At 37.7% G+C, this 24325-nt stretch overlaps 1 protein-coding gene across 18 annotated transcripts in view; it reads right to left on the bottom strand.

Moving 5' to 3' along the window:
* Positions 1-23500, bottom strand: part of ADGRL3 (adhesion G protein-coupled receptor L3) — a 766591-nt gene extending 743091 nt beyond the window's left edge. For 16 of the 18 annotated variants that reach the window (XM_054688025.1, XM_054688026.1, XM_054688008.1 and 13 more), the window contains exon 1: positions 22937-23500. The gene's annotated coding sequence lies outside the window, so the exon portion shown is untranslated. Of the gene's footprint in view, positions 1-19474; positions 19559-22936 lie in introns of all 18 variants that reach the window. The other 2 variants (XM_054688014.1, XM_054688018.1) reach the window with 1 other exon arrangement.
* Positions 23501-24325: the final 825 nt, after the last annotated feature.

Genomic DNA, 24325 nt, shown 5'->3' with positions numbered 1-24325 from the left:
TATTAATATCCTTCAAGTTATAATAATCACACATGTGTAGAAGTCAAGAAATTTTTGACATTGTGCATAGCAATGTGAAATCTCAAAAAAAAAGGGTTTTCTTACTTCCAATTCAACATGAAATGACTTGTTTGCTGTTACAAATTCTACAGCTAGTATGTAGATTAAATAAAACTCGTTGTGTTTTATTTTAAAAAGACAGTCATTAATTATAGCCAAATGGCAACTATAGACTGAGATTCTCCTCACCGAGCTAGGAGGAAGGGTTGTGCTAAAGTTTGATAGAAAGCATGACTATTGTAATTGGGTTTAGAAATATTAATGTCTATACTAATTTAGGAACAGAAAAAGAAAACTAAAACTGAGCTTGGAAAAATGACTAACCTATAACCCAAGTTGAGTTCATAAATTCTAGATACTGATACTTGGGGAGACAAGGATTAGAGATGGAACACACTATAAGAGGCTACAGAAAAAAGAGAAAATAAGAGCTTTTAAGAAAAGTCTTCCAAGCCAACAAGGTGGAAAGAAGTGACAGAAAAGATATTCAGAGACTAGAGAAATATTCACTAGTTTTTCACTCTGACCATGGACCAAGATAAAAATCAGAAACAGAATCAACTTGAAAAAACTTAATATATGTAATTCAGTTTGTGTCACTGAAAGAACAGTTCTGACTGTTGACCTGGGCTCAGAAGGTAGGATTTTGTGTCCAGTTAAGCTCTGGAATTAAACTAGATGTCACTAAAAGAACATAAGGAAGTAAAATTAGACATGCCTGTTAAATTCCTATAATCTATATTTTGCAGAAGTGGTGTATACATCCCAGACAGCAAAGATGTTGAAGAGGATGAGGCAGAAAAGATGATAGTCCCTAACAGTATGGAGAAATGGGGAAACCATACATCGGCACAGTAGTACTTAAAACTGGACATGGTGATAAAACTTTTAGTGTTATCATTTTCACTATCGGACCATCAACTGCAAGAAGGTTGGAAACTAACTAGCCCACAATACCATCCTAGGAATGGAACAGGAAATTGTTTTGAAGGAACAAAGCTGTTCTCACTCCAGGGGATCACCACTGGATTGCCCTTCTGCTCTACCAGGCAGCTCTGCTAAAAACACCCAAATACAAATTGCTAATTTCTAGAAATGGGGACAATTATAACCTTGGGGTAAAATGATAAAAAAAAAAGTCCTCCCTTTGCTGAAGGACAATATGCAAAGCAAATACTATGCTGGGAGTTAAAGAGCTGGGAAACAGAATGGAAAAAAACAAGAAAGACATTTGATCCTCCTCCATTCTCCACAATGGTTGGGGGTTTCTTTAGGCAAGTGGTTGGCATTACATTCAGAAGATGACATTCAATGAAAAGGAGGAGTCTCCCTTTTTGTATACAGATAGTTTCAAGCTCCAAAAGGCTTCAGAAATGGCTATGTCATCATCAAGTTGGAGAAGGCAGAGGGATAGTGCTTACTGATCCTTGAAATCAATCAACCCCTGCCAGATACCCTGCCAAGGATTCCTAAATGACCAGGAACCACAGAAGTTAAATGACCAGGAACCACCTGGTCCTCAGTCTGGACCAGGTCTACAAAGGATTCAAGGGGAGGTACTCTCAAGAGAGCAGTTGTGTGTTCACTACTGCTTCTCTAAATAAACACTGTGAATTGTTTAACCTCAACTCACATATTTTAATACCTCCATTCCCTGTGAAAACACTTTCATTTCTGGCCTTAGAAAATGTAAAACTTATAATACAATTCTCTATTTCCTCCAGTACAAATCTGGAAGACCCAGTCCTTTTTTACCTCCTTCAGTTAAAAAAAGTGTAACACTCAGGACTTTAGTAAGAAGCAAAAAAAATCTGTCATTTGGAAACTTGGACCAAAATAAATCCATACATTTAAGGTTTCTGGCTACTACAATATCAAAATTGTAATCAGTTTTTTTTTTTATTTTTTAAATATTTATTTATTTATGCATACAAGAGCTGGGGTACAGGCCAGAGGCATGTGGGGTGAGAGGATCCACCAGAGACAGACTGGGGAACAGAACAGGCAGGTGGACCGAAGTACACTGCTGAGGGGTGCAGTGGGCAAGTCAGGAGAGGTCTGCTGCGCCATGTAGGTAGCTCCCTGGCTTGCAGGGGGATCGAACTCATGCTGCAGAGGCTGCAGGAAGCTTCATAGGTTGAGTCTTAACCCCTTGTGCCACCAGAGAGGCCCCGTAATCAGATTTAAAAGGATAAAGTATGGCTCCCATATTTAGGAGCCCATATGGCTCCCATATAAAGCAGCATACATTTTAATGTCAATAAAGATCCAAATGAAAGAAATAAAAATAAACACATGTTAGATATTTAACTATACTCCCCAAAATAAAACTATGAAGTACAAACACATTTAAAGTTTTCTGAAAGTTGAAAGATTAAAGATAGAAGTAATTATTACATAAGAAATTCTTATCAAAATCTAACTTTGAGGCCCCACTTAGATGTACACAAAATCATTTTTTTAAATCAAAATTACGGTTAGTTTTAAAAATAATCTCAAAAATAAGTTCTAAATTACCAATATAGAGATTTTATGAGTAGAAAATGTATCATCAAGCAATGCATCAACTTTAAAGTGAGAAATTAACAAATATAAAAACACTTACCTTGTACTTTGTAAATTCACTTTTCTGAATGAAATTCTTGGAACCTTCCATAAATCATACATTTAAATTCTTGGATATCTCAGAATTTTGCCCTTAGAATTTAATCACTCGATTTCAAGATTGTTTCTACGACTCTTCAGAAGGCATGGAGAGGCAGACAGAAACCAGCCAATGTAAGAATGACAAGGTAATTCAACATTAACTACCTCCTCTGCCCAGACAATCACTAAGTCACAAACACTTGACATACACCCTCAACACTGTAGGAAAAAAAATAAAAATAAAATATGGATTGTTACCCCATACTGTGTGGGCAAGACACCCACAGGGTTGGCATATAAATCTTAAACACAAATAGAGGCATTTGACTGACACCACCACTCACCAATCTGGTTTTACACCTACATTCAAAGCTACTGCGTTCCAGAAGGAGCTAAAGGTATTGTTTTATTTCTCATTCATCGAGTCCCTGAAGCAAGACAGCCAATAAGGAATCCATAAAAGGAGAATTTTTCATCACTGCTTTCATTGTTCATATTGAGGGTTGTACCCATAACTGCAGAGACCCATCAAATATGCTTGCTACTCTTTCCTCAAAATGCCATAATAATCACAAGAGGAGAAAACAAAATTATACCTATGATTTCCCTCTCCTTCCTCTAATTTCTCACTGAAGAAAATTTCATGAAATACTTCCAACCAATTTTCTGTCTACCAGTTAAGAAGAATCCTTTCAAAACTTGATTTTTGAAGAGGGCATGAATAAAACTGAGATGAGAAAGATGATTAGACTTTCAATATGACATTTGAAATTCATCCTTAAGAATTATTCTTAGAGGTAGAAATAAAATTCCAACTGCCATCTTCATTTTCTGCATTTCCCCACTGAATATCCTATGAAAACATCCACATGAACTGGGACTGATAGCACTGATAATTATTACAGAGTGGTTTTCTACCATGCTGATAATAATTTTCCCACAATTTGTCCATACATTTGACAAAAATCAGCAATCACTATCATCATATCAAACTCCTTACCACAAACCTTTATATACAGCAATACTGTAAGACCCTAAATTTAAAACTTTTATTATTATGGGAAAGCAATGCTGTTGATAATGTCTTAAGAGAAAATATTTATTTCATCATCTGGGTTTTCCTCTCCACATTTCTTCACTGCACAATAAAAAGGCGAGAATATGTATAAAACTCATTTCTTACCAATTTGGTGCCCATACGTATCATGACTTTGTGCCATTCTTCTCACTGGCATTTCTAATGGAGCTTGAAATTAACTTTTTTTGGCCTAATGCCGTATATTATTTTATTTTGTTTTGTTAGTCTGGGTTTTGTTTTCCTTTGGTGTTTTACTTTAGGGACTATTTTCTGGGAAGTCAGCACAGCTCTGGAAGCAGTTTGTCTTAACTAATGCTAAGGAACCAAAAAGAACAGTGGATATATGAACTATTAACATTTAAATTTTCCCTATGAATTATAATAGGTTTAAAAGAAAAGTAAGATAAATGTAGAGATTTATGGTTGGGAAGGGTAAAAGTTTTGAACAAGTCATAGCATTATCTGGGGAATAAGTTATCAAACCATGTCTTAACAAGTAGCCTCAAGATAATACAAATCTATGTAGACATATAAACCTATGTAGACACATAACATAAATGAAAAGTGAAGTCTGACTCAACGCTTCCAGAAGCAGAAAGAAATAAAATTCACAAAAATAAAAATCTAAAAAGCTTCTCCACAATTATGGCTATAATGGAATTGGCACAGCATGGTTTTAACCACATAGAAAATTAATATTTACTTTCAACAAGTGTAGCTAAAAAATGTTATATTCTCCCCATTTATTCTCTAGGAATATGCTGATTGAAATGGATTATCTACATTGACAGCAAGATAAAACTATATTGTGAATATTTTTTATCTCTAACTAAATAGGAACTTTGCATCATTTGTAACAGTTGTCCAAAATTATTCAAAATAAATGTTTTAATATGTTTATCTATGTCACACTGTATTTGTCACACACTGAATTCTTTTTTAAATCAACATGCAAAAAAAAAAGCAATTTAATGATAGAAGTAATAATTTTAATAACAGACTGGAAAAATACTAATTTATTTCAGAGCAGCTAGAATTATAAATAAAGTCAGATATTTGGTTACCAAGACAAGAACTTGAGGATTTTTATGCTCTTACCAAGTCTTTTCATCTGTCAAGAGAGATTTAAATTTATATCTCTTTTATAATCAATAATTAGAGAACAAAGAATATCTTCTGTTCAAACAGCAGTTCTTCAACTAGACACAAGTAGTGACATCATATTACAAGCCTACCTTTGAAAGGCAAGTTCTCACATGGCAATTATAAAAGGATATAAAACCCTAGAACATACAAAACTCCAATTGCTTTCAGAATATCTGGCTTCAATAATTGTTTTACAAATACACTGTTTATCATGAATGTCAGTTGTAATATTTTTTCTCAAATGCTCCATTAAATCTGCTAAATATTACTCAATTATAATTCCTCATTGTTTTATACATGTTTATAAAATTGTATTCCATTCAACATGAGAGTTTATTCAAGGCAAAGGACTCTGAGCTCAAAAAAGCCCTGTCCTCTGTAACTTATTTGTGACAGTAATATTGCTTGCTAATATTTCACTTTTAATCAATTTTCTCCAAATTCTAAAAATGCTCGATTTAGGCTGAAATCTACACTGGGAGAAGAAGTACGATATAGTACACACTATATCTTATAGTCGGTATACATTATGTGAAACGCTTACAGAATGTCAGTAATAGATATAATAAAGGCATTTCTGGCATTCATATCTGACATTGCCTGTGAGTATTCAGTCTTCCAGTTGGGTCTCATAAACTACTAGAGAATCATCCCTTTCAGATTAAGTCAGAGATTAAAAAAAAAAAAAAGATCTTATAGTATTCATAATATAACAACAAATAATTCCAAATGGAACACCATGAAGATTGATGGCAAAGGACACGTGATATGAATCATGCAAAAGGTTTGGGAGGAAAGGACAAAAAGGAGATGACTTGAACCACTGTGTTCCATACTCTTTTGCTATGAAGCACGGGTAACACTCTTGTTTTCCCCATCTGACTTTTATATATGGCTAAATGTATGGCAATGCCTTGTATTTTCTGAATTCATTTTCACAATCCCACTATGAAAGTTAACATTAGCCCAAAGATACAAAAAATAAACTGAGGTTTATGAAATGACCCAAAGTCACATAGCTGTTACATGAGATAGTTCCATCTGCTCCAAAAGTCTATAATCTAAATCACTAAGTGTCACTGACCCACACAATTATTGTACTCTAGACTATTAATTTTCTAAATCATACAAGATGCAATTCATGCATGTTTTATCTAATATACTATACCTACATCTTTTAAAAATTCAATTTATCAACATAAAATAGAAACTTCATTTAACTAATCAGGTACTCCTGGTTATGAAAAGTCTAAAAGCAGTCCCAGCCTTCAATGAATTTACATATCCACAGTGGTATAAAACAGAAAGAGGAATAATCAAGTCATATAGAATGTCACAAATGCCATAAAAGAGACATAACAAAGAGCTATGGGAACTTATAGAGGACAAAACACTATAGGAAATAAAATATTTAAATATTAATGAAAGGCATAAATGGTAAAATGCCTTAGAAGTTCTAAAATAATACAAAGTAAGCTTTCCAGCACTTATCACTCAGACTATCAGATCGCCATAATATTGCAAAAAAATGCATACTACATTCTTTTCAGATAAATTAAAATTAAAATTCCTTTGAATGACTTTAATAATGAGGACTTATAAATAAATCACTTTGACCCAAATGAAAGAATTTTGTGATTTAAATCCTGTTAACAAAATCAAAAGCAGTTCCAACATTTGATGTGATAAATTTAATGTAGCATTTAAAATACAAGCCTATAAAAAATTTGAGTTACATTAGAATGGGTGAAGTTTCAAGTGAAAAATAAATCTACCTAAACAACAGCATACAAAATTTAATTACAGTAACATAGCAACAGGCATATTGGTAAATATTAATAAGTCCAGATAGGTTAACCAATGGTCACCATCATTTAGATCCCCTATGCCATTATAATCTACTCAAGATGAGCATATCAGAATCAAAAGTGGTATTTAATACAAACCCTTCTTTACACCAGAATCAGAAAGAGGCACGTTCTGTCCTACACTTTCCATCTGGGTATCAGCATGGCAAAAGATTCTATGCTCTTCTAAATGGTACTTACATTCCTTCTTGATGCCTCCTTCAATTATATCTACACAGAGCAGTCAACACGATCTTTGTAAAACGAAAATCTGATCTTATTATTGCCCTGCTTAAAACCTTTAACCACTTCCCATGCCTACTTGCCTCCCTGCTAGTTTTCATGCCACTTCCTCACACATCCTTATGTTTCAGCTGCCAGATTTTCTCTGAATTTCTTCTATCAATTCCTTCTTACTGCAGGCATTGAGATAGGAGGATCCTTTCTTCAGGAAGTCTGTGTGCTTGGTCACCTCCTACCTATCCTCCTTGGCTGAGCAGAAGGATAAAATCTCTCACCTGGCATTCCTGATGATCCCTGTGTGAAATACTCTCATAAAACACAGTATTTTTCCCTTTTCTAATCTTTACCACAATTGTGTTTAATTTTGTCACACAGGAAGCACTTAATAAATGCTTGATGATAAATGGGTGAAAAAGATTAATGATTCCAAATTTATTATCTTCTTACTACCATCATTTTTCCTGTATTAAAAATTTTATTCCACTATGATAATTTTCTTAAACACTTATTTATCATTTTGCCCAGACTTTTAAACTAATATAATTTGTATTCTAAAACATACTTTGCCATTACTATATTAATAATAAATGATTTATTCCAAGTAACAATAAAGTAAGCTTTATTATTACATATCATGAACTCTTCAAAAATTTAAATAGTTTATTTCTACTAGGTAAACTCCACTGACTTCACTAAATATCACCACATTTCTCTTGAAAATTGTTTATTAGACATATTTTATGGCTCTTCTTTGACAAGTCAAGTCAAATGTGTAGTACACATTTTGCACTAAAGTTAGCTGTCTATTTCTGTACAGTTCCTCTGGTCCAAATGACACCAGACAATTAATAAGCAATAGGGATGGGGAAATATGATAAATATTAGAAACCAACTTTCCAGAGTAAAATTCCCTCTCAGTCACAGACACACAGATGTAACCTTCCAAAGCTAAGAGATCTTGGTTCCAGCATCTGCCTAGATCTTTAAGTATCCTCATCTCAAATCTGCTGCACTGGACCATTCCTTAAGGTCATTAGATAGCTTATTTTATGACATTCTGAAATGTAGTATTACAGGCTTTTCTGATACTAAATGTTCTCAATGTTTACTTCATCTGCCAATGAAAAATTCAGGTGTGCTGTCCCTATTGCTAAATTGAGGCAACTATGCTAAACTGCCTTCCCTTTAGTCAGCACTACTAACCTCCTCCAGTAGAACAACCTTAAATCTTTGATGAGCTTTTGTGATGACAGAATGTGAAGGGAGCAGTGAACCAGCACAATCCCTAGGGATACTTCCTCAATCTTCGAATCTTAGTTCAAATATCACTTGCTCTGAGAAGTCTTTCTAGATCTCACTTCACCCCTTACTCAAAGTCTGATCCCGTAGCTATAACTGTGATACTATCCTGACTTTGACCTTTATAGCACTTATCCCAATTTTAACTAATTAACAATATACTGTTTAAGACCTCCTTATATTTCCATGGTTTGCAAGTGAAAGACAGTCAAAGGCTCTTCCCAGCATGTTTTATTCCATACCCCCAGCATCTCACAGACATGTGGTGCTAACAAATGCATAGAGAATAACAAATCAAATGATTTAATAAATCTAGTTTTTGAGGACTAAAGAAAACCTCTGAACAATTCAGAGGCCTATTTAGGAGAAGACATCTTTAACAATAGATGAAAAAATTAAAACAAACAAGACCAGTTTTCATATGCTGTATGTTTTATGTACCTATCTTGCTTAATCCTCACAGTAATTCTGAATGGTATTTTTTATCCATATTTTACACATGAGGAAACAGAAGCATGGGGTTGTGTAAAGTCAAATATAGTGGCGGGGTTTGAAATCATGCATTTCTGATTTCTAAGCTCATACTCTTTCTACTATATCTCTTTGTGTTCATTTATATACATTTTATTGTTGTCACTTTCATTTCCCTAGATAAGTATTACTTTCGGTAACAGTCACTAAAACTGCAAGTTAATGCGTAAAGTTTAAAATAATTTAAAATTTATGTAAATTATATACTTTATTCCCACAGACAGCTCATCAACAGATCTTACACCTAGCAAATACTGAGACCATGTTTATCAATTATGAGCCATAATGTTCTATGTAGTTCTTCACCACCTTCTTTCTCCTTTATTTTATTTAAATATTTATGTATTTATGCATACAAGAGCTGAGGTACAGGCCAGAGATGTGAGGGGTGAGAGGATCTACCAGAGACAGTGGGGAACCAAACAGGCAGACTAACCGAAATACGCTGCTGAGGGGAGCAGCCAGTGAGCCAGGAGAGGTCTGCTGCACCATGTCGGTTGCTCCCTGGCTGGCCGGGGGATCCAACTTGTGCTGCAGAGGCTGTGGATTGCTTCACAGTGTGGCGCTTAATCCCTTGCACCACCAGAGAGGCCCCTTCTTTCTCCTTTTATAGAAGAGTTTTACTTACTTAAAATGAGTCTACTGACCAGCTACTCCTACTTTCCATACTTGACAATATGAAAGTAAATTCATCCATGGTATTAAAAAAAAAAGAGTAAAAGGAGAACAGAGTATTTAACAGTATTTTATATTCTCTCTCTCTCTCTCTCTCTCTCTCTCTCTATATATATATATATATATATATATATATATATATATATATACTGCTGCTTCATAAATAAAGATACCGAAATTACCTTTCTACAAAATAATTGTGCAATGAGCCCAGTGCACTCAATATAGAATTTATTTGATCTGAAAACAAGAGACAGAAAGTTGATATAAGAAATTGCATCATGGGGCCTCCCCGGAGGCACAGCAGGTTGAGTACAGTGCTGTGAAGCTGTCCATAGCCTCTGCAGCACAGTTCGATTCCCGGGAGGCCAGGGAGATTCCCACATGGCGTGGCAGACCTCTCCTGTCACACCCGCTGCTCCCCTCAGCAGTGTATTTCAGTCATCTGCCTGTTCTGCTCCCTGCTCTGTCTCTGGTGAATCCTCTCACCCTCTCGTGCTTCGGGCCTGCACTCCAGCTCTAGTATAAAAATAAATAAATCTTAAAAAAAAAAAGAAATTGCATCATCCTGAAATGAGTTATTCCTTTAAAAAAAAGTGCAACACAGAAATATGAAACTTACTGCAGTTCTTAACATTTTTAAAGGCCATAAAAATATCTCCATTATGTCTATTTATTTTCAAGCCTTCACAAAATTAATGTTCATTTTTAAATATGTGATTACACATGCTACATATGCGTTAGCTCTTTAAGAAGGGTGTAATGTGAAAATTCTTATAAAACCAATAACTTCTGAAAGAGTTTCTGAAATATCAACTTGAAGCAGAGGTATTGTATTCTAATAAAATTTGCCGTTTTAATTTGTCTCTTGGATGGATGTTTTAGAGAAAGTACCCCCAGTCCTACTCCCTTCTTACAGATGAAACAGACAGATGAAACAGACCTAGAGATAGTATATGATTAATGTAATACAGCTATACAGTGATACCACCATGCCTGAAATCAGAAATAAAAACTTTCAAGTAAAGGATGGAGAAATTTCTTAATAGAAGGTGGCATACACTGTAAACCAGCCATGTGACTTTGGGCAAGTCACTTCAATTCTTTACAACTCAATTTTTAATTTTAATTTTATTGTGGTGAAAACATTCAATAGGAGACCTACCCTGTTAAAGATTTTTAAGTATAACAAATATTGTTAATTATCAGCACAATGTTGTATAGATCTCCAGAACTTCATCTTGATAACTGAAACTTTGCATACCAGCTGATTTACAAATGGTGAGTAACTAATCAACAATTTAAGATTTTTTGATGGATGAAAGCAAGCAGGAGCAGGTCTTTATTATTCCACATGCAGGTACTAAGCAATTTTCAATGGCACTTGAATTTATCTTGCAACAGTGACTTCGAAACTGCTTTCATGTTCAGTTATTGCTTCTAGGTTCATAAAGCACATTCAAGCAGTTATACATTCATTTGTTAATCAAGCATTAAACTCTGTGCTATAAATATGCTCTTGTGCAGATTTAAAGAAAATACAGTAAATGAAGTAAGAATAGTTTTCCAATGTGACTGCTAGACATATATCTTGAATAGGTTTTTATCATTGAAAGCAGAAGTCACAAGGAGATGCTGTTTAAAGTGGAACTGTTAGTTCCTATGACTAAAGAATAAATTAATGAAATCAAATTTAGTAGATACTGGCACTACTATAAAAATGATGAAACCATATACACCTGCTATTTTCCTCTTCCATTTTACTTTAAGTTCTACTGAGCGTCTCTTATTTTGTACCTCACCCCTATTGCCATGGACAATTCTTTGACTGAACTTAACCCTTTGCTAACCCTGAGTTCATGTTTATTATCAATAGTTCTGAGCCATAATGTTCTGTTAGTTATTTATTGACCTCTCTCTCCTTATATAGACAAACTTCATTTACTTTAAATATGTTTATACATACTTTTCGTTCTTTCATTTTAAAAAAGCCCAAGTCAAGCTCACAGACTTTCTTGTTCCATCAGAGATTTGGTGAAGAGGAGCTTCATTAAATGGATATTTTAGATGAACTTATGAGATGAGATCCAGTCAAAGCAGAGAAGGAAACTAAGAGGAGAGAGTTTATGGGGACATAAAGTAGATGGTAGACTTCCTAATTCTTCATAAATCAGTTTCATTGTATGGTTTTGTTTTAATATTATGTTAAATTCAATGACATTAAGCGCAGTTCTATTTAAATGTTAATCGCCAGTAAATTTCATTTTTTATTACTATTTTACTGACCTCATCTTTTATACATTGATATATCTGAGAGCTAGTAATTCTTAAGAATTACACAGTAAGTTATTAACTTTACTTACTGTACATAACTGAGTTAGTAACTACTAACTATACATAACTGGGAGTTAGCAATTCTTAAGAAAGCATTCCCAAAATGTTAAGAGGATAAGTTATGCATAAATGATTTTTTGGATCATTGCAGCCAAGCAGTGTAAGTCAAATAACAATTATTTACTCTTTGTCCTGGTCACTATACTTCAAGGAATCTGTGCTCTAGTAATCGGCAGATAACTGGTCACTGCATTACAATGTACATTTTATATTACCTTTCCTTGCAAAATGTGACAATCCACATGAATAAGGAAAGACTGATTAAGTAAATCACACTATAGCCACACTAATGATGCTTTAAAAAAATTAATGGTATTGGGAAGTTGGAAAAAACATACAAACTATATATAGTTTATCCTAAAACAATACACATAAAGTGCAGATAATACATGGATAACATACACACATAAAGTGCAGATAATACATGGATAAAATACACATATTAAGTTTTAAATATTAATGAATAATGTCTGTGAATATTGTGGTATACCACTATAATACAATATACATCTTACACATTCATTTATAGATCACTATATACTTCATACATCTTTATATTTCACAAGTACTCAACATGCGTATGAATTACAACAAGGAAAAGTTTTTAAAATATGATTACTTATAATGTAGAATAAACAGCACCAAGAAGAATGAGTAGGGACCAAAATTCAGTTTTTACTGGTACCCAAGTAGAATCAAAAGAGAATAAATAAATGATATATATTGGTACAGTATAAAAACTTTCAGAAGTCTATCAAGCTACAAGCTATGATAGTGTAGCAGGAAAGTAAGTAACATGGTAAGGTTACTAAAACAAAACAGATGGACTTGCATCTAAAAAGCAATGTCCACCAACATTGACACTACTGAGACTCTCAATACACACAGTATTCATTTGTAATAAAGAAGCTTAATTTCTCATTTATAAAATGAGCTTTTTCCGTCAACCCCCACTTACTTCTTTGTTGTTGTTGCACTATCTCAATACCCATGTTTGCAAGGAAGAATACACATCACTGCAATCTCACTATCATCCATTATTCAAGAAAAGTCTCATTGAATAAATGTCTGCTTACAGGCTCTAAGCAAATTTCATTTCTGAACACTACTGTCTGCAGCTCAGCAGGCTATTTCACCAAGATAAGATCACACATTTAATCAAATGCACCAAAAAAAGAAACACTCAAAAAGTTTGCTTAATAATGTCAAATCATAAAAATACAATGTTGACAGCCTAATAATTTTTAGTGCTCTTTCTTTATCAAGGATTTGTAACAATAAGGAAGGTACATGGGAGTTCTTCTAATTAAGGTTTCTACTAACATTTAAAATTCTCACAAATTATCTATTTATGTTACTATTATACTAAGGAATCAATACAACATGAGAAATCAATACAACTTTGTTTGGGGTAAAACAAAAATTAAAAACAGGAAATTTAGGTTTCCCAACTTAAGCAATACCTCTAAAGCATTTTATTTCAGCTGATCAAGTGTCAGCATTAAATACTACCCAGACTCAGGTTATTTTTTTAAAAAATGGGTACATATTAGAGGTCTTTTATTTGAATAACATTATTACTGCATAGGTTGAAGTTTATTTTTATTGGATTCTTTAGGCATATACTTTTGAATATTCTGGCCCTAGACATAAGCTTTATTTAAATATATTCCCATCAGTAAAGTGACACAGAAAATACACTAAGCACATGTTAAATAATTATGTTACAAATGAATGGATTCATACCTACAAACCCACTTTTTCTGCTTTTACATGTATTTGCATTAATTATATGCTATGTTTATATAAATGACATTAAGTTTTTTTTTTTATTTCTTCATTTTCTACTGGGATAACTTTTTCTCCTATAAAACCTTCCCTTCTGTTTTAAATACTATGTGTTTCTTTTCAGTAAGAACTATCTTCAGGAGGCTGGGGAAGATCATGCATAAGCTTATTCAACCATGAGTTCTCTGGCCGATAGCATACTTGGAGGGCTTTGTTCACCTGGATATACCCCATGCACAGATCATGTACATGTAAACCTGCAAGATCAGCATTTTTATTGGCATTTTTAAGCATGATGGCAAATAATCAGTACCCAATGTGCCACCAAGCCTGTGTCTTGTGCTCCAGTTTGGCATTGAATGATGACAATTCCACATGTTATGATGGAATGACAGACATTGCTTATGTTAAGTGACATCTTTCGTATATTTGGTGGCTTTTCAGATAGGCATAGACTTGTTAACTTGGGCTAGTTCTTTTTTTTTTTTAATTTAAATACCATTTTATATCCTTATTAGTATTTTGACAGTGTAGGATTTCCCCTGCTCAGGTAAGGTCACAGTAGCTCTCCCACCATCAAAGCAAACATGGGTGATTTCACAGGTGTTCTTAAACCTAAAGATTTGAATCCCTCATTTGCATACCTTTGTTGTATTTTCTGGGTCAAGCGAGTAGGGAACCATTTTCCACTATTTATTTTGACTGCTGACAGGAAGAAACTAACCTATTTTTAATGGTTCTCCTAACCTATTCTTCTAATGCCTGATCTCTCTCTATTAACAAAAGATCACTGTAGTGGACATTCAGGCTCTTTATCAGCCCCTCTCTGCCTCTTTTCTGAAGACAAGATTTCTCTCTTAACTGAGCCTTTCCTTCTTTAAGCTTAACTATATGTCCATTCACAAGGAACTGCAATGCTGTTACTGACTCCACTCAGCTGGGGATAGTAGATGGGTCTAAAGCTGAGTACCTATTCATACTTGTGTGAAAGGGAACTAATTCAATAGGTAGAGCAAAGGGAAAGTGGTAGTTTGGGGAGGGACATGCAACTGGAACAAAATCCCAGTGGTATTCAGGCTATTATTCTTTTTTGATGCTTAGGGTGCACATACCTCCATTGTTGCCCAAAATTCTTTAGGTGAGAAACATGGTAACTTTCAAAAAATTAATCATTCTGGCTTAAGGCTAGTTGGAGGTATTTTTGCAATTAATGAGAATGAATATACACATTCTACTAATTCTTATAAGATGAATTTAATACATATGACAACTGAGATGCTATCACAAATATGCAACATTTTGGAATGCTGCAAAATAATATTTAACTGTCATTCATAAAAAATTATTGAAAATTAAAGTGAAATTGAAATGAAAACACCTAGAACCAAAAACCTGTGTATAATTTTCAAAGAAAATGTTTGCCTAAGCTCTTCTTCCTATGTCTACTACAGTTAATAACATGATTGAAACTCAATAGATAAATGCAACTGAACAGTTAAAACCAAATAAAGAAGAAAGTCTATAGATATGCACATGCCTCGTGTTAACAGAAAAGTATTTCTCAATAGACTCTTTGTCTATCTCTTGAAGTCATGATCAGTATTCTGAGTCAAGGTTCAAATAACTACCACCAGCCATTGACAAATCAAGAAGACTGAAAATTTGAAAAAACAAAATATATACTGCAAACCATTTGAGTCCTTCCATATTTGTTAGAAGTGCTATCTTATACAAGAAGATGACCATCCACCAGGACCATATCTTCTTACCCAAAAGTGTCTGGAAGAGCTTTGAGGATAGGAAAGGGGAGGAAAAATCAAACCAAAACAAAACAAAACTGTTGAAAAACCTCTTACAGGGTCAGATGTCAATGGAATGCATTTTAGTATTCAGGTTACCCACCCATGCAGAACATCAAAAACTGGGCTTTAGTCTCTCCCCTATTCTCACAGGCTCAGGCTACCGTGGAGCCACTAGGGCTGTCTTGAATAGTAACACACTCTGCCTCTGCGGGATGCATAAACACCAACACAAGCTGATCAAACAGAAGGGGGTGTCATTTCTACTTGGCTTTCATTTTCTTGAGTCATACTTTAAAACACTTAAGTCTGGTACAACTTAGCAAGTCAGCTGTCCAAAGTATAGCTTATTTCTTCATTCATTTTTACCACCTACTAGTTGGACAAATATTTCTGTTTTAACATAAACGCTGGATAATTGCAGGTAAATGTTATGCGTTTTAATAACTTGTATTACCAGCAATTGTTACTGAAATACAGATGTTCATTCTAAAATTTAGAATTATTTATGGCACTTTCAATACCTCTAATCTTTAAAGCAATTTTAGGATTGGCATTATAAGAGTCTGCATTCACTGCACTATTATAAGGTTATGAAATTTGTGGTAAGTATAGGCTTACTTAAATCTGAAAAGTTTATGATGACTTGATTTTGTTACAGCATTATAGAAAATCCTGATATAGTTAAGACCTAAAGAGCTACTGAGGTCATGTGAAAAAAAAAAAAAAACAATCAGGTGTTTAATTTTAAATATCTTAATTTAAAGTATAATTTTTATTTTATACCTCATTTAAAAGTGATCTCAGACAGATCACTTGCTAGCTGTCAAAAATATTTTTCCATCAGGATTATGATTTTTGGTAGGGAATTAGTATCAGAGCATAATATTTTAAGATCAAGGGAAATAACAAAAGGTGAAAAAAGGAGTGAGGGAAAGAGCATTGGAAAGACAAGACATACAACCTTTTCAACTGCATAAGGAAATGCTATTCATAGCTCATCAAGAAAATGATATGATTAAGAAAATGATATTTGAGTTAGCTAAATTTTCTTTCTAATAATGGTACTTTAAGGCATTTCTAATAATACAATGACTAATAATAAATACCATCCATTAAATGTTCACTTGATCAAATACTTTCCTGTTACCTCCTCTTCTCCACCACAAAACAGCAAGGTAGATTATATTACCTTTATTTTGCAGAGATGACAGAGGTAGAAAGTCTTGGAATTGGGATTGAATTGCAAGTGGCTCTCATCCCAAAGGCCATTTCTGAGAAATTCATAATTAGAGAAAGATCCCTATTTGTTCTTAAGGGATATAGTTTAGTCCCTACAGTACTAAGTCAAGATTAAGCAAAGTGTTGCAAAATATCGGCACTACAGTATTGATTTCATAGTGACAGTCTGAATTAGAAACTAGAACTAGCAATTGGATATATCCCAAAAATACATATAATTTATAAATAGATCTATAATTCAAAATTTTCAAACAAATGTCAAAGTGCCACTCAGAAGTACTGACGTTCACCAGTAACACTTTGGCTTCTAGTAAAACTAATCTACTCCTAAGGCATATCACCACTCACAAACTGAACTAGTATATATAATTACCCCAAGGATTCTCTTCGCTGAAAATGGCCTGTTGTGATGCTTAGATAGTGATTAACAGACTGAGTGTAGTGAGTTGTCTTGATATCACTTCAGACAACTGATTTCCTCCCTAATAATTCCCAAGATATATAAATATTCAATTAGGGTCTCTGAAATCTAGTTTTAATTGGGCACTCATCTCTACCCAACTTCAAACTTAGCCCAAGCTAGGAAAGGTGCTTTATTAATTCTTGCTATTAAAAAAATGCCAATAACTTCATGAGTTTTAATGGAAGGATAAAAATAAAAACAAGACATACTCAGAAGCAATGAGGTGAAACGTAATTGCCTATCTGAATTACAAGGGGAATTGATTAAAATCCCCTGAGACCCCATGAGAACTAGTAAATAATAATATGATAATAATAATGACAGCAACAAATAGCTAAATTTCTATTATGATGTGCCAAGAACTATTTTAAGATTTTCCTATTTAATCTTCACAGACATCTATAAATGAGGTACAATTGTTGCACCCATCAAAACATAACAGGAAATTGGGACATAGGGTAATCCAGTAACCTGCCAAAGTCAAAGAGTTTACCAACCCTAAGCAAACACAGCCTAGAGTCCGTTCATCACCACTGTATCTGGCCTCTCCAGATAATAGACAAAAGGAGATTTTTACTTTTCCCAGTAATTCTTTCCTACCATCAACAAATCAGGCTAATGACCTGCAACTTTAAAGTTTCTTGTTTCATGAAATGGGAACCAAAAATCTAAAATACTTTCTACATTAGAGAAATAATGTGTATCAAATAATTGATATATAAAGTATCCAACCTGCCTATGTTTTTTCAAAACTTTGTACAATCTACTTGTTTTCTCATCCCACTGGCTCCTTTTATGGTCAGATGGGGAGACATTTCTGAGTATAAGGAGGCAGAACTTGGAAAAGTGAACATCAGCAGTTCTTCAAGGTACTAATCCCACCAGAACACTCTTAAAATTGATGACCTAAAGCAATTCTTGATTCTGTTGGTTATTAACTATCAACATTGCTGTATTAATAGTTAAATTGGGAAAATTTCAAGATACAAGACTACATAAGCACACATGCCCCATGCCATCAGAGTAATGTCATCACATATCATGTGCTTCTAGCTAATTCCATGGTACACTTGTTAAAGAATGAGACTGAAATGCAAGAAACATCTTAGCATTATTATAAAATGTTTCCTCCTCAAACAATTTATGAAAGGGTCTCAGGGACCCACAGATTTCCTCAGAGAATGCTTAAAAATATTTGCTTTAAGAACTGACATGGATTTAAACCACAAAAAAGGCATGCGGTTGATTTAATTTTCTGTCTCAAAAATAATTTTCATAATAAATAGAATTACCATCAAGTTTTCCAGTAAAATTCTTAAACAATATGGGTGAAATGTTAACTTCTTATGCATGTGTCTGTGTGTGCACGTGTGCATGTTTGTGGGTGTAATCAGTCTTAAGAAGAAATTAACATTAAACTAGTTTCTAGTGTTAAGTGACAATAAGACATAAAGACACAAATTAAGATCTATAGAATCTGTTATTATCAAATATAAGAACTCTCCACCTTTTACCTACTCTCCACTTGAAAAGAAATGGAGAATTTTAATTACTTCAGTGTGTATAATGGTCAATTTTTCAATATATTTTATATTTATGAATGTATAAGTACATTTTACAATTCTAAGAAAATAAGTTCCCCTAGCTACTTATGTTGTAATTGTTCTGGGCCACACTGACTCTTAGGACTCAGACACTATCTTGGGACATCCTCAAACAACTTTCTCAACCTGCCTAATACACGTGAATATCAAAATCACAATGAATGAAAAATCTGGATTTTTGCCTCCTTAATCAACATAAAGAGAATGAGAGAGAGAGAGAGAGAGAGAGAGAGAGAGAGAGTGCAAGAGATCATCACCATCAAAGGAAAATGTTATGAGGAACTTATTTACATTTGAATATCTTACCTTATCCTTTATTCTAAAATAAGCTACTCCACAAAGAAATGAAGTTGCATTAAAACATATAAATGCAATAGCAATCTAAGTGTAAATATGCCCCTGAAGGCAAACAAAAGCTGAATTATAATATAGCTTCAGTCTTTAGGGTTCCTCCCCATGAGAACAAATATGTATTTTGAATGTAATGCAAAACTAAGAAATCAAAGGAAAATAGCCACGTGCAAAACTTAAGGGAAAGATTACCTTTTAATTCCAAGTGTTCTAGTCATTCACACCAAGTTAAATTAAGGCTGCTTAACAATTCTCAAAAACCATTATTTGTTCTTAAATACAAAAAAATCACAATCAATTTTACTTACTGACTTCTAACAGTCACTGTCATTCCTACTCGGCAACCCTTTTCAAAGAGTTTCAACCAACTGGTAAATGGATCCAGATCAAATCTGTAAAACAATCCAACTTAGCATGACATTATTTAACGAATATCAAACATTTTTATTTTATGATCTTTTTTATCTTATATGTTGGCTTTCCTTGGTTATTGCTCACCAGGAAACCAAAGGTAAAACCAAGTCCATTGAATTTGGCCTTCCCTAATTACTTAGAAACAATGTCAGGCACAGGAGCCGGAGCCATTGAGTCTTATACTATTATTTCCATGGTAAGGAATATTTAAACCTCTAAAAAGCCAGTATTACGAAATTTCTAAAAGACCTTACATTCATATTTTTGATGAGAGCTCTCAATCTGAAGGATAACCACACTGACCAACTCAAAATGAGACATCAAAAGCATTTACCCATCAGGCCCATCACATGCTGGCTTATGACTCTTCAGGCCAAAGAGGCCTGATACAGCCTAACATGTCCATATATACTTTATATAATATATACATAACAGCTCACATAAACCTTCTTATAAATCATTCCTACTACCCCAAGTTTATAGAAACATTCCAGTCAACTATATACACCAATGGAGCAGATTATTGCCTATGTAGTGATAAAGAAGCACTACGGAATGGTATTCAAGCACTCTGACACATTCACCTTCAGCTAAAGACAGCATAATACACTGACAGACACAGCCCTAATGACATCAGGACCTGTGGAATGTATGACTGCTAGGAAACACATGCTGCTAGGAAACAAAGAACAGATCTGATCAACTCTTCTAATGTAAGGACTGAGAATCATTGTGATTAGATCTTCTAAAATGAGAGAAGTATTCTTTCATCTCTCAAAATATTTGTAAATGTAAAGATTTTCACACATAATCACTAGAAATGAATAAATATATGAAGTCAGATTTTCATGAATTAAGTCACAATTTCTTTAAGTTTTCTATTAAGATGATCACCATTAACTATCTCTGATGAAAATATAATTTGATCACAACAGCATCAATGATTACATATTTCTTGTACCCTAAGCTCTTTTCACAAATATAAATGGTACCTAGAAAGAAAGTATCCTTTTACATTTACATGCTATACTTTTTGAAGCAAAATTGAACATAGCCATTTGCAGCAAACTGCAAAGCAGTCAAAGCTAATCTATAACTAAGGGATTTAATATATTTTAATTTTTGATACTAAAAAACATTTTCAATTTTTAACTTTTGAAACTAAACTGCATCAGAGTACATTTCCCCCCCTTCTTTAATTACTGCTGAGCCAAAGCAGCTTTTCAACACAAATATCCTTTTAACTCCTATACAAACTATCCGTTATTTTTTTTTTTCTTATTTGGTGACACTAGAAAAGAATCGACAAATCTATCTGGAACCCATGTATAGACAAACTGGGCAACAGAACTCCAGATAATTTAGTTCCCTATACACATTGAAAAAATATATACCAGGAAATTAGCTAACCTCTGTTTAATCTTACAGGGAAATAAAGAACATTCTGCAAATGAAAAATTACTAAGAATTGTTTCTTCGTAGATTCTATAATGACATTCTTTAACGAGTGTTGATAGTCCACATGCCACTAAAATTAGCAGACCGCCTATTTACTTCAGAGCAAAACACAGAAGGCAATTTTTCCTTCCTTTCAAGACTATGCTCTCCTCATTTCCCCGGCAGCTGGCAGAAAGGATGTAAAATCAGAGGTGCAAGAAGGCTTGTACTTCCTAATGAGTAAGTCACCCAGGAAAGTAAACACAACAGGCACCACTAGGTTAGGCTCTAAAGGAGACTGTAGAAGGCTCCTTACACCGTTGTTTACAAGGTGTTCTAACTACCGCAGGCAGGGATGACAGAAAAGCTCCGGGAGGAGGCACCCAGAGGTGGTTCTCATTGCCTGGAGTTCGCCCAATTGCTATTCTATCTCTGACCATAAATAAGGTAGCGCACGTTTCCATCGGTGCGAGGAAAGTGACCAGAGAATTTCCAGGGACGGAGTTTACGTTGGCTTAACTCGGTTATTTCAATCAGCCAAAGACATGACTACTCTATCTCTCGGTCCTAATCAGAGCCAATCTGGGGGTGCGTCGAGCGCTGCACCACACTCTCAACGCTTTGCACGCATCTCGCACAGCTGCTCCTCACTCGGGGAGAGGGGACACGGTGAGGTTTCCCTGCAGCCCCTAAGGGGCCCCCCCAGTCTCGTCAAACCAGATTTTCCAGTTACACGGATCCCAGGGGATTTCGATAAGCAAGCTCAGCTCAAGTAGCACCAGCCCTTCCATCCCGGCAAATTATCTGCCCGCCATCCCCTGAGCGCACCAGCGGGCACACACACAGACACGCACACGCTGACCCCGCCGCCAGCTAACCCTGGCAGCAGAGGTCGCCCCCCTTTACACACACACTCATACAAACACACCTACGAGGCTTGGGGGGTGGGGGAGCGAGGTGTGCTCAGTCCCAGAGCTCGGACTTGGGACCCGAGGCAGGGGTGCGGCGGCAATGACGCTCAGCTGCAGCCCCAAGCCTCCCCTTTTCCAGTGATAAGCTCGGGGGCGCCAGCCCTCCTACCTGTAACCTAGCTGACCACCGACACCAGTCTTCTGCCCACTCCGCCCCGGCGCTGGGGCCGCCCGGATTCGTGCAACGCAGCCCCCAGCCCCGCGCCCACTCCCAACACCGCGCAGCCCCGGGCCACCCACGAAAGTGGCAGCTTTCTCCAGCCAACACCGCCTAACAAAGCCTGGGCGAGCAGACCTAAACCGAACTGCCGTGAAGGGGACACAACGGGCAGGGTGCCGGGAGGCAGTGCGGCTCCGTGACTCAGGGGCGCGACCTGGACAGACGCGGCCACCACGGGTACTCCAGGCAGACGTCGAGGGAGGCTCGCGGCGGGTTCCCCGCCCCGCGGTCCCCACCACCCCAGAGCCCAGCTCCTCACCCAGTCCCAGTCGCTTCTCCAGCCGCTCCCGCCTCCAACGGCACCCACTCTGGCCCGTTGGAGAGAAGGCGCCCCCTGGTTTGCTTTCAGCCCCTACCAGGGGATGACACCGAGGTGAGCGGAGGGAAAATTCCCGGGTGGACACAGTTCCTATTCCCCAGCGTGTGCGTTCGCGAAGGCGCCGGGGCGGCTCTCCGCTTCATCCCACTGCGCCGCCCAATCGCCCAATAACTGGAAAAACCTCGAACCCGTGCCAAACCCCAGCGCCCACCAGCCAGGAGGCTCCCTTCCCGCCCCGCATCACGATCGGATGAGTGTGTGTGTGCGGGCGCGCGTGTGAGGGCGAGTGTGTGAGTGGGAGGGTGAGTGTGCGTGAATCCCGCACCCCCTCGGCCGCCCGCCCCGCGGACGCCGCCGCTCGCCCGGGCCCGGGCCCCCACTATTAGGAAGAGTGAGAAGCGTAAATTACCTTTCGCAATCGCCGGTCCCTGAGATTGTCCCATCAGTTGCTCAACAACCTGCAGCCGGGTGCAGCTTCCACAATCCAGCCATGGAGCCCGGGGCAAAAGACCAACCGGCCACAGCCAAGACACCCCCACCACGCGCGGCCACGGATGATGCCAACCAGAGCGCAGAGAAGGCAGCAGGAGGGTGGAGACCCCGGCCGAGGAAACAAAAACAAAAAGTCTCTCCCTTCGCCCTTCCTTGTGTTACACAGCCATGGAGAAAGGGGACGGGGAGGAAAAAGAAGCAAATGTGCGTCTTCCTTTCCGTTTCTCGCTTCACACACACCAAGGGGGTAAAGACGGAGCGACGAGAAAAAGGGGTTCAAATGTCTCTCCCAGTCCACAGTTGCACAACTTCGAAGTCAGGCTCGGTCTCCGGCAGCAGCGGAGGGACCCGGCGGCGGCTATTAACATGCGGCAGTCATCGCTGGGGCTGCTTCTCCGGCTGCTGCTGCTGCCGCTTAAGAAAAGACGCTGCTGGAGAGACCAAAAATCTTCCACCATCCCCCCAGCCGATCTTTATATCCAGTTCCCCCACCCCACCCCCTTCTCTTTCTTTTTCTTCTTCTTCCTCGTCCTCCTCTTTCCGCCTCGGAGCGGGAGCGGCGGAATAGGTAGGGGGAGCCGCGCGAGCCAGGGGTGGCTGCTGCTCCTCCAAGCCCTCCTCCTGCGCCTCCTCCTCCCGAGGCTCTCGCCCGGCCGAGGGTCTCCACTCGCGCCCGCCGCGGGCGCCGAGAGCTGGAGCGAGGGCCGCGCAAACTCCTCTCCGGGTGCACGGCTGGGGCGCGCGGACCGAGCGGGCGCGGGGCCGCCGAGGGTTGCGTCCCCGGGGCGGCGGAGCCCCGAGCCGGGGGGGAGCTGATTAGCTCGCCGGCCGGGCCGGGCGGCTGCAGGCATGTGGGAGCTTCATCGCGCGGCCCCGGGCTCCGCGCCGCCGCCGACGACGCCTGTACGGTTCTTTCTCTTCCACGACTCCCCGAGAGCGAGCGAGGCTCTGGCGCTCTCCAGACACGCACGCTCACACACGCGCACACACGAGCGAGCTCCTGCCAAAGCCGGCCGTGCAGCCCGCGCGCGCGCACACCCGGGAGGGAGAGCACGGAGGCAAAAAGAAAGAAAGGGAAGGGGTCGAGTCACAGGCGGCAGCTGCCGGAGCAGAGGCAACGAGCAGTCCGGGGAAAGCCAGCAGCGGCTGCGGCGGCGCCCGCCCGGACCAGCGGCAGCATCTGCATCCCGGCTCCTGGGAACTGGGGAGGGCGGTGCGGGGCGAGCCGGCGACCCCGCGGAGCTCGGAGACCCTTTCCGAGCGCCGGCGCGCCGGGGCTGTGCAGCCTGCGCGCGGCGGACGCGGC

Source organism: Talpa occidentalis, unplaced genomic scaffold (genome assembly GCF_014898055.3).
Source record: "Talpa occidentalis isolate TD23 unplaced genomic scaffold, MPIMG_talOcc4v2.1 talOcc4.6, whole genome shotgun sequence".
Taxonomy (NCBI): Eukaryota; Metazoa; Chordata; class Mammalia; order Eulipotyphla; family Talpidae; genus Talpa; species Talpa occidentalis.
The sequence above is the reverse complement of the archived record's forward strand: the minus strand, read 5'-3'. Positions and strand labels throughout refer to the sequence as shown.